Below are 9,500 nucleotides of genomic sequence, written 5' to 3' on the forward strand. Positions count from 1 at the left end.
CTCGGGAGGCTGAGGCGGGAGAATCGCTGGAACCCGGGAGGCAGAGGTTAGAGTGAGCTGAGATCACGCCCACTCCACCTAGGCAACAGAGAAAGACTCTGTCTCAATAAATAAATAAATAAATAAATAAATAAATAAATAAATAAAAAGTGCTAAACTCCCCCAAAAGATGAATAAATGATATTAATGACCAAAATGAGTAGTGTGCATTCTTATTGAAAAAGTTCTCATCAGAATGCACAAAAACACACATACACACACACCTAGTATGCTCACACATACATATACATACAATATGGAAATACTCACAAGTATATTACACTCCTACACACACAGGCAAACACTGAAAATCATAATCGTATTCACACACTCATACACCCTCAAATGCACCTACATTCACACACAAATGCACATACATAAATACACACATCCACATGCTGACATACACACACATAAAGAGTTCATGTGCTTTCACGCATACATGCGTGCTAACAAATATGCCAGACAAGGCAGCAGTGCCTTACAAAGAGTAATTCCGCTGTTTCAGAAAGCTCTGGTATAAAACGGTAACACCTTTTCAGGAGGTAACCTCTGTCAATAAAATGCCAGAATTTGAGGAAATCCCACTGATGGAGCTGGACATAGCACACGGACGCTTTGCCTGCACCACACTCGGAAGTGTGGCCTCATGAAATGAAACCTACCTGGAAGGGAAAGGGTAGACTTTTGAACTGCATGCATGGACTCACCCTGGATACAAGATCCAAAGCTATACCAGGAGAGCACTGGCGGCCGGGGCCCACTGGTGGGTGCTGCACTTGCTGGAGACATCAGTGTTGTCCCATTTCCTCTCTTGACCACCTCAGAGAACTTTCTCCACTCCAAGGAAGCAGCCAGGCTGGAGCTGGGGGACGGGTCCACAGCACACACACTGATGGCCAAGGGGATGTGGAACCCACAGGAAAAACACTGCAGAAATGCGCCATGATGGTCTAGATCCTCAAATCACAGTTTCCCTATTGAGAGGATTTTCCTGTGGCCCTTATTCATGCCAAGTCCAGTTTTTCCAAGGCTATGGTTTCACATTAATATTCCTTGAGATGATTTGACTCTTGGGTCAATTTTTACTCAATTTTTCATTGTTTTATTTTCTGCTGATTATTCCTATCAAGTCTAATTTTTCTCAACCATTGCAGTTTTCAACACTTCCTTTATACTTTTTTAAAGTTTTTCCTGTAGAGCAAATGTTATAATGTGAAGTTGCCACACTGTCAAGTTGATTTTGTGTTGATAATTTCTGCCAGTGATAGCTATTGTCAATTGGATGACTTAAATTTATTTCTCACCTAATCCACTTAAAAAATGTGATCAATGTCCTCACCTATGACAGAATTTCTCTTCTGTCCAGGATTAACCTATTTTATTCCCAATCCAACTCTTTGGTATAATTCTGGTCATTTTGCAGATCGCTCACAGTGCTCCATGAGATGTCAGCAGAACACAATGGCAAAAAGCAGAAGTCAGAACTGTGGGATGAGGCTGGGCATGGTGGCTCATGCCTGTAATCCCAGCAATTTGGGAGGCCGAGGCGGGCAGATCACCTGAGGTCAGGAGTTCAAGACCAGCGTGGCCAACGTGGGGAAACTCAGGCTCTACTGAAAATACAAAAGTTAGCCAGGTGTGGTGATGCACATCTCTAATCCCAGCTACTTGGGAGGCTGAGGCAGGAGAATCGCTTGAACCCGGGAGGCGGAGGTTGCTGTGAGCCAAGATTGAGCCACTGCACTCCAGCCTGGGCGACACAGCGAGACTCCATCTCAAGATAATAATAATAACAGTGGGGTGAAAACTAAAATGAGGAGCTGAAAAGTCCTTTTAAAGGGCAAGCAGCTTTAGGCGGGCCCGCACATAAAGCGGCACGTAGTCCCCTTATAACCTGTATTCATGCATTCTGCCATGATTTTCCATAACACACAAACCTAAAATACAGTGACCTGAAATAAATGTTCATTTGCATATGGGTCCATGGATCAGCTGTAGGTCAATCAGCTGGGCTGGGCTGGACTCTAGGCTTGGGTCAGTTTCAGGTTTGCTCCTCGTTATTTTCCCTCTGGGACTGAGCTGAATGAGTCATAGCCATGTGGGGCATCCTCTTCTCATGGTGGACTCAGAAACTCAAGAAGGCAAGCTGCAACATGGCAGACCTTTTGAAGCCTCTATGCAGAGCTGTCATTATAGACAGTCACATGGTCAAACCCCAAATCAAAAGGGTCAGAAGCAAAGTCTTCCCACAAGGAAGACATACCAAGGCCATGGAGAGAGAGAATTGTAAACAATACAATCTACCATACAGCTTTTTTTTTCTAGTGTAAGGGGGCCAGATTTCCATAAATATACAGCAGAACAGAAAATAATATCTTCTCAGGTGACCCCATGTTTCTGCCTACATATACATGCATATATATATATGAAAAAATTTCTGTGTTGAATTCTTCCTCACTGAGCACCCTGGTACAATAACTACATAATGAAAACTCTGAGTGTTCCTTGAGAAAAACAAAGGGTCTCCTGATTAAGCTACATTGAAAGTATTTACTTCTGGCTGATTTTACTTATAACTGGAGCCCTCTGTATCTCTATAGTTTTCTCTCTACTATCTGAGAGTCCCCAAAGAAATCTGGGTTTGCAACGTGCACTCACTTAGCCTGGAGCCAGCTAGCAGGTTGTCAGAGCTATCTAGATGACCAGTGATGGGGACTTGCCCTTGAATGATGGGGTTATATCATTTGAGGTGAAAGAAGAGGCATAGTGAGGAAGAAATTATTAGGATGTGACTGTAGGCTGAGCATAGCAATGAAGGGAGGCAAAGGTCAAGGAAGAGTCTTCTAAGTTCGAAGAAAGGAAGATTAGCGGTCTCAATAAAAAAAAAAAAGAATTATTGGAAAAGACCATTTTAGTGTCGGAAACTTTTAGAGCCAAGTTCTTATATGAATCCATGACTGGGGAGAAACCTTCTGGTGATCGGACATTGAGAATGACAAGCAGTTGTCACATTCCGCAAGTAGCTGACATTACAGTCAGCTCTGGTAAAAAGGTCCCTTTTTTGCTTTTCACAGACTTTCTTTAAAAAGTAAGAAGTATGTTCTTATAGGAAGGAAGGGCCAGAATGTCTTACTTGACCTGATTTTCTGGGTATTTTGGGAAATAAGAATGTTGTAAATGCCTGGAACATCTTGAAACTTCTTCCCAATACTAACATTTCTCCTCTACTGCCACCAGTCAGCCCCCGACCCCAAGTCCCAGTCCTCTGGTTCCCCAAACTAGAACCTAACTCATCTCTTATTGTCCTGTTTGCGTCTATGTTGAATAGAATTAGTATCAATGAAACTCTGTTTTAATAAATATGTTTCCACTGAGCTGGCCAAAATAAATATCCACCACAGCTTCCAACACATACTTAGTGCCTTATCATTATTCTTCCAAGAGAATTATCCTAACCCCCAAACCACTCAGTTCCTGAAGACCACTTATGCCACTATTTAATGACATCCTTGTGTTTTATATATGAGTGTAAGGCAGCAGCTACGCTCTGGCAAAAAGCAAAAAAAAGTACCATAAGCGTGTGTATACGCTGGATTCCTGCCTTTTTCCCTCCTTCCCTCCTTCCCTCCCTTCCTTTCTTTCTTCCTTCCTTCTTTTCACTGTTACACATCAAAGCATCTGATATATGCCTGGTACTGAGGGTACAGCAGCAAGCAAAATGAAATCTTTAATCTTTGGAGCCTACATTCTAGAGGTAAGAAATAATTGATATACAGTATACAGCCACACCTAAGGGATCATGCAGGTCCATTTCCAGACCACTACGATCAAACAAATATTGCAATAAAACAAGTCATATAGTTTTTTAGTTTCCCAGGACATTTAAAAGTTATGTTTATACTATACCATATTCTAATAATGTGCAATAGCATTATGTCTAAATAACAATGCATATACCTCAATTAAAAATAGTGTACTGCTTAAAAAAATCATCTGAGCCTTCATTATCTCTTTGCTTATAAAGGGTCTTGCCTCAGTGTTGATTACTACAGACTGATAAGGGCTGTGGTTGTTGAAGCCTGGGGTGGCTGTGGGAAATTTTAAAAATAAGACAAAAATGACTTTTGCCACATTGATGTATTTTTCCTTTTGTGAAAGACTTCTCTATAGCATAAGATGTTGTTTGATAGCATTGTACCCACAGAAGAACTGTCAAACCTAGAGTCAATCCTCCTAAACTCTGCTGCTGCTTTATTAACAAAGTTTATTTCATATTTTAAATCCTTTGTTGTCATTTGAACAATGTTCATAGCATCTTCACCAGAAGTTGATTCTTTTTTTTTTTTATTATTATTATGCTTTAAGTTCTAGGGTACATGTGCACAGCGTGCAGGTTTGTTACATATGTATACATGTGCCATGTTGGTGTGCTGCACCCATTAACTAGTTATTTACATTAGGTATATCTACTAATGCTATCCCTCCCCCCTCTCCCTCCCCCACAATAGGCCCCAGTGTGTGATGTTCCTCTTCCTGTGTCCAATTGATCTCATTGTTCAATTCCCACCTATGAGTGAGAACATGTGGCGTTTGGTTTTCTGTTTTTGTGATAGTTTGCTGAGAATGATGGTTTCCAGCTGCATCCATGTCCCTACAAAGGACACGAACTCATCCTTTTTTATGGCTGCATACTATTCCATGGTGTATATGTGCCACATTTTCTTAATCCAGTCTGTCACTGATGGACATTTGGGTTGATTCCAAGTCTTTGCTATTGTGAATAGTGCCGCAATAAACATACATGTGCATGTGTCTTTGTAGCAGCATGCCTTATAATCCTTTGGGTATATCCCCAGTAATGGGATGGCTGGGTCAAATGGTATTTCTAGTTCTAGATCCTTGAGGAATCGCCACACTGTTTTCCACAATGGTTGAACTAGTTTGCAGTCCCACCAACAGTGTAAAAGTGTTCCTATTTCTCCACATCCTCTCCAGCACCTGTTGTTTCCTGACTTTTTAATGATTGCCATTCTAACTGGTGTGAGATGGTATCTCATTGTGGTTTTGATTTGCATTTCTCTGATGGCGAGTGATGATGAGCATTTTTTTATGTGTCTGTTGGCTGTATAAATGTCACCAGAAGTTGAATCTATCTCAGGAAACCACTTTCTTTGCTTATCGATAAAAAGCAAGTCTTCAGTTGTTAAGTTTTATAGTGAGATTGCAGCAATTTAGTAACATCTTAGGCTCCACTTCTAATTCTAGCTCTCTTGTTATTTTCACCACAACTACAGTGACTGTCTCCACTGAAATCTTGAACCCCTGAAAGTCTTACATGAGGTTTGGAATCTAATTCCTTCAAATTCCTGTTGATGTTGATATTTTGACCTCATCCCATGAATCACAAATGTTCTTAATTTCATCAAGACTGGTGAATTCTTTCCAGAAAGCTTTTGTTTACTTTGCCCAGATCCATCAGAGGAATTGCTATCTATGGCAGCTATTACCTTATTAAACGTATTTCTTAAATAAGACTTGAAAGTCAAAATTCGTTCTTGATCCATGGGCTGCAGAATGGATGTTGTGTTAGCAGGCATGAAAACAATATTTATCTCCTTGTACACCTTCAGCAGAGCTCTTGGGTGACCACGTGCATTGTCAATGAGCAGTAATAGTTTGAAAGGCATCATTTTTTCTCAGCAGCAGTCCTCAACAGTGGGCTTAAAACATTCAGTAAACCATTCTGCAAACAGATATGTTGTCATCCAGACTTTGTTGTTTCATCTATAGAGCATACACAGAGTAGACTTAGCCTAATTCTTAAGAGCCCTAGAATTTTTGGAATAGTAAATGAGCATTGGCTTAAGCTTAAAGTCACCACCTGCATTAGCTTCTAACAAGAGAGCCAGCCTATCCTTTGAAGCTATAAAACTGGCCATTGACTTCTCCACTCCAGCTATGGAAGTCCTAGATGACATCTCCTTCCAACAGAAGACTGTTAGATCTGCACTGAACATCTTTTATTTAGTGTAGACACTTTCAACAATGATCTTAGCAAGATCAGGATAACGTGCTGCAGCTTCTGATCAGCACTGCTGCTTCACTTTGCACTTTCATGTTATGAAGATGGCTGATTTCCTTAAACTTCAGGAACTAACCTCTACTAGCTCCAGAGTTTTCTTCTGCAGCTGCTTCACATCTCTCAGGCTTTCTAGAATTGAAGAGATTTAGGGCCTTGCTCTGGATTAGACTTTGGCTTAAGGGAATATTCTAGCTGTTTGATCTTCTATCCAGACCACTAAAACTTTCTACATATCGGGAATAAGACTGTTTGGCTTTCTTATTATTCATGTGTTCACTGGAGAAGCACTTTAAATCTCCTTCAAGAACTTCTTGTTTACATTCACAATTTGTTTAACTTTGGCACAAGAGGCCTAGCCTGTTTAAGCTTTCAATATGCCTTCTTCACTGAACTTAATCATTCCTAGCTTTTGATTGAAAGTGACAGACATGTGACTCTTTCAGTTGAATACTTAGAAGCCATTGTAGGTTTATTAATTGGCCTAATTTCAATATTATTGTGTCTCAGAGAATAGGGAGGCCTAAGGAAAGCAAGAGAGATGGGGAAACAGCCAGTCGGTGGAGCAGTCAGAACATGCACATTTATCAATTCAGTACGCTATCTTATATGGGCACAGTTTGTGGCACCCCAAAACAATTACAATAGTAACATCAAAGATCTCCGATCACAGATCACCATAAAAGATATAATGGTCATGAAAAAGTTTGAAATCGAGAGAGTTACCAAAATGTGACAGGGACACGATGTGAGTACGTGCTATTGGGAAAATGGTGCCAGTAGATTTGCTCAGGTAGGGTTGCCACAAACCATTAATTTGTAAAAAAAAAAAAAAAAAAAAAGTAATACTGGTGAAGTACAATAAATCAAAGCACCAATAAAATGGGGTATGCCTGTAGATAGAGAAAGAGAGAGAGAGAAGAGAGCGAGATCAACACATACATACATGATGTAGTGATAAGCACTCTCTAGGAGGATTATCCCATGGACAGCAAACAGCAAATGCTAAAGTCTTACATTTTAAGACTATTTCCCAAAGTTATTGACAAATTTTCTTTTTGGTGGGAATGCTTGGTAAGTTTTAGACCTATAACATCAATTGAATTCATTGAATATGAAAATCAGTGTTTAATTTCATTCAAAAAATGTTAACTTATACTCAGTTCTCCAGGGTCTTCTGATTTAGTTGGAGACAGAAATAGACACACATGGAAGAACAAAGAAGCATAGGCCATTTTGGAGTGCAATCGACCCCATTCCTCCCAAGAAATACATTCTGACTTTCTATAGAGCAGATGCCTGAGTTCACAATAATAGATGAATAAGATATTAATTAATAGAAACCTATATTTCTCATACTTATTTTCATACAAGATGGTTCAGGTAAGGAATCAAAGGAAAGAGATAAAGAAATAAAGTGGAGGAAGGTAAAGAGAAATCTGACTAGTTTACAACCTTGTCTACAGCAGCAGAGATGCTCTGTAAAAAAAGATGTTACAACCACTAAGTTTGGAAAATGTAGTATTGAGAGACTTGCACCATACATCAGCAAAATAAAAGTTCTGAGATGTCCTGCAGATTAAAAAACAGAACCGTTTCTTTACGTGAAGTCTATTTACATTCTCACCGAATGCAAATGTGACTGGGGCTAGTCAGATTTAAAAACTTTTATTAAGGCAGCATCCCCAACCTTTTTGGCACCAGGGACAAGTTTCCTGAAAGACAATTTTTCCACAGAGTAGGGGTAGGGGGATGGTTTTGGGATGAAACTGTTCCACCTCGGGTCATCAGGCATTAGATTTCCATAAGAATCAGGCAACCTAGAACCCTTGCATGTGCAGTTCACAATAGGGTTCCTGCTCCTATGAAAATCTAATGCCCCGCTGATCTGACGGGAGGTGGAGCTCAGGAGGTAATGCTGGCTTGCCCCTGTTTCTGTGGGGCCTACTGTGTGGACTGTTTCCTCGGACTGGGGAGCCCAGCATTAAGAAATGTAAAATGATGATTATATTTTCAGGGATCATTTCTATAGTTTGTCACTAGAGAAGTTTTTCTGAATGTGTAGAGCACCAGAAACATGAGGAAGAGGAGCAGGGTTCTCTCCTGACTGTGAAGCTGGCTCTTGGCACTGCTTTCCTGCAACTGCTATTTGCCATTGGTGATTGTGGAGAGTCAGAGGGAGAGGATGCAGTCTGAGTGGTTTCTGCTATAGAAAGAAACAGAGAAAGGCAGGAAGGGAGGGAAGAAGGAGGGAGGAAGGAAAGAAAGGAGGGAGGAAGGAAAGGAAAAAGGGAGGAAAGAAAGGAAGAAGGGAGGCAGGGAAGTAAGAAGGGAGGGACGGAGGGAGGAAGAAGGGAGGGAGGAAGGAAGGAAAAGAGGGAGGGGGTAAGGAAGGGAGGGAGGGAGGAGGGAAGGAAGGAAAGAAGGGAGGAAGGAAGGAAGAGAGGGAGGGAGGGAGTAGGGAAAGAAGGAGGGAAGGAAGGGAGGGAAGAAGGGAGAAAAGCAAGAAGGAAGGAGAGAAGGAGGGAAGGAAGGGAGGGAAGAAGGGAGAAAAGCAAGAAGGAAGGAAGGAAAGATGGAAGGAAGGAAGGAGGGAAGAAAGGGAGGAAGGAAAGAAGGAGAGAAGGAGGGAAGGAGGGAGGGAGAGAGGGGGAGAGGGGAAACAAAAGAAAAAAAGAAAAGAAGAGAAAAGAAAAGAAAAAAAGAGACAGGGAAGTAAGGATTGAATTTTCTCCTAATACCAACCATGTCTCTGAGCTCTAGATCAGGAGAATCCAGATCCTCTTCACTGTTTGTGTAAATTCACCACCTGGTACCTACCAATTCTTAGGGCAAATGTCCTCTGTCCATGATAAATGGTAACCAATATATCAAGAAACGTTCTGAGTAAGTTAATTATGACACCTTTTTCACAGACTCAGTTTAGTTTCCAACTTATTGTCAACTTAAATAGGTTTCAGTAGAAAGCTATTTACTTCTGTTGACTGAGAAGAAATATAATTATTACCTTGTTTATCAAAAGAGCCAATTTGTCTGTCTCCCTAAATGTATTCATTAAAGTAAAAAGATTACTTTTTATTCCTGTCATTGGAAGATTGTGGCTTATTGTCGTTCCAGTTGTTTTTTCAGATAAAAAATAGTTCAGAATACTGTTGCTATCTACATCTTCCTTGAGTGTTCTGAGGAAATGTTTGTGGACACTATTTGTAAGAGAGTTTACAGTCTGAAGCTGGCCACCAATGCTGGGCAGAGAAGCTCTGCTGAGGATGTGGCTAGATTAAACTATCCATTGGAGAACATCTTAAACTGAGTCTTCAGGAGCTGATCCTGAACAGGAATTTGTCAGGAATTTATTAAGGAAGTGCCCCAGGAGAAATCA

The 9,500-nt window shown here is 40.7% G+C and overlaps 1 pseudogene; it reads left to right on the plus strand.

Moving 5' to 3' along the window:
• The first annotated feature begins 8,122 nt into the window (after positions 1–8,122).
• LOC123567394 (small nucleolar RNA U3) lies at positions 8,123–8,322 on the plus strand (annotated as a pseudogene).
• Positions 8,323–9,500: the final 1,178 nt, after the last annotated feature.

This window comes from Macaca fascicularis, chromosome 10 (genome assembly GCF_037993035.2).
Source record: "Macaca fascicularis isolate 582-1 chromosome 10, T2T-MFA8v1.1".
In the NCBI taxonomy this organism is placed as follows: Eukaryota; Metazoa; Chordata; class Mammalia; order Primates; family Cercopithecidae; genus Macaca; species Macaca fascicularis.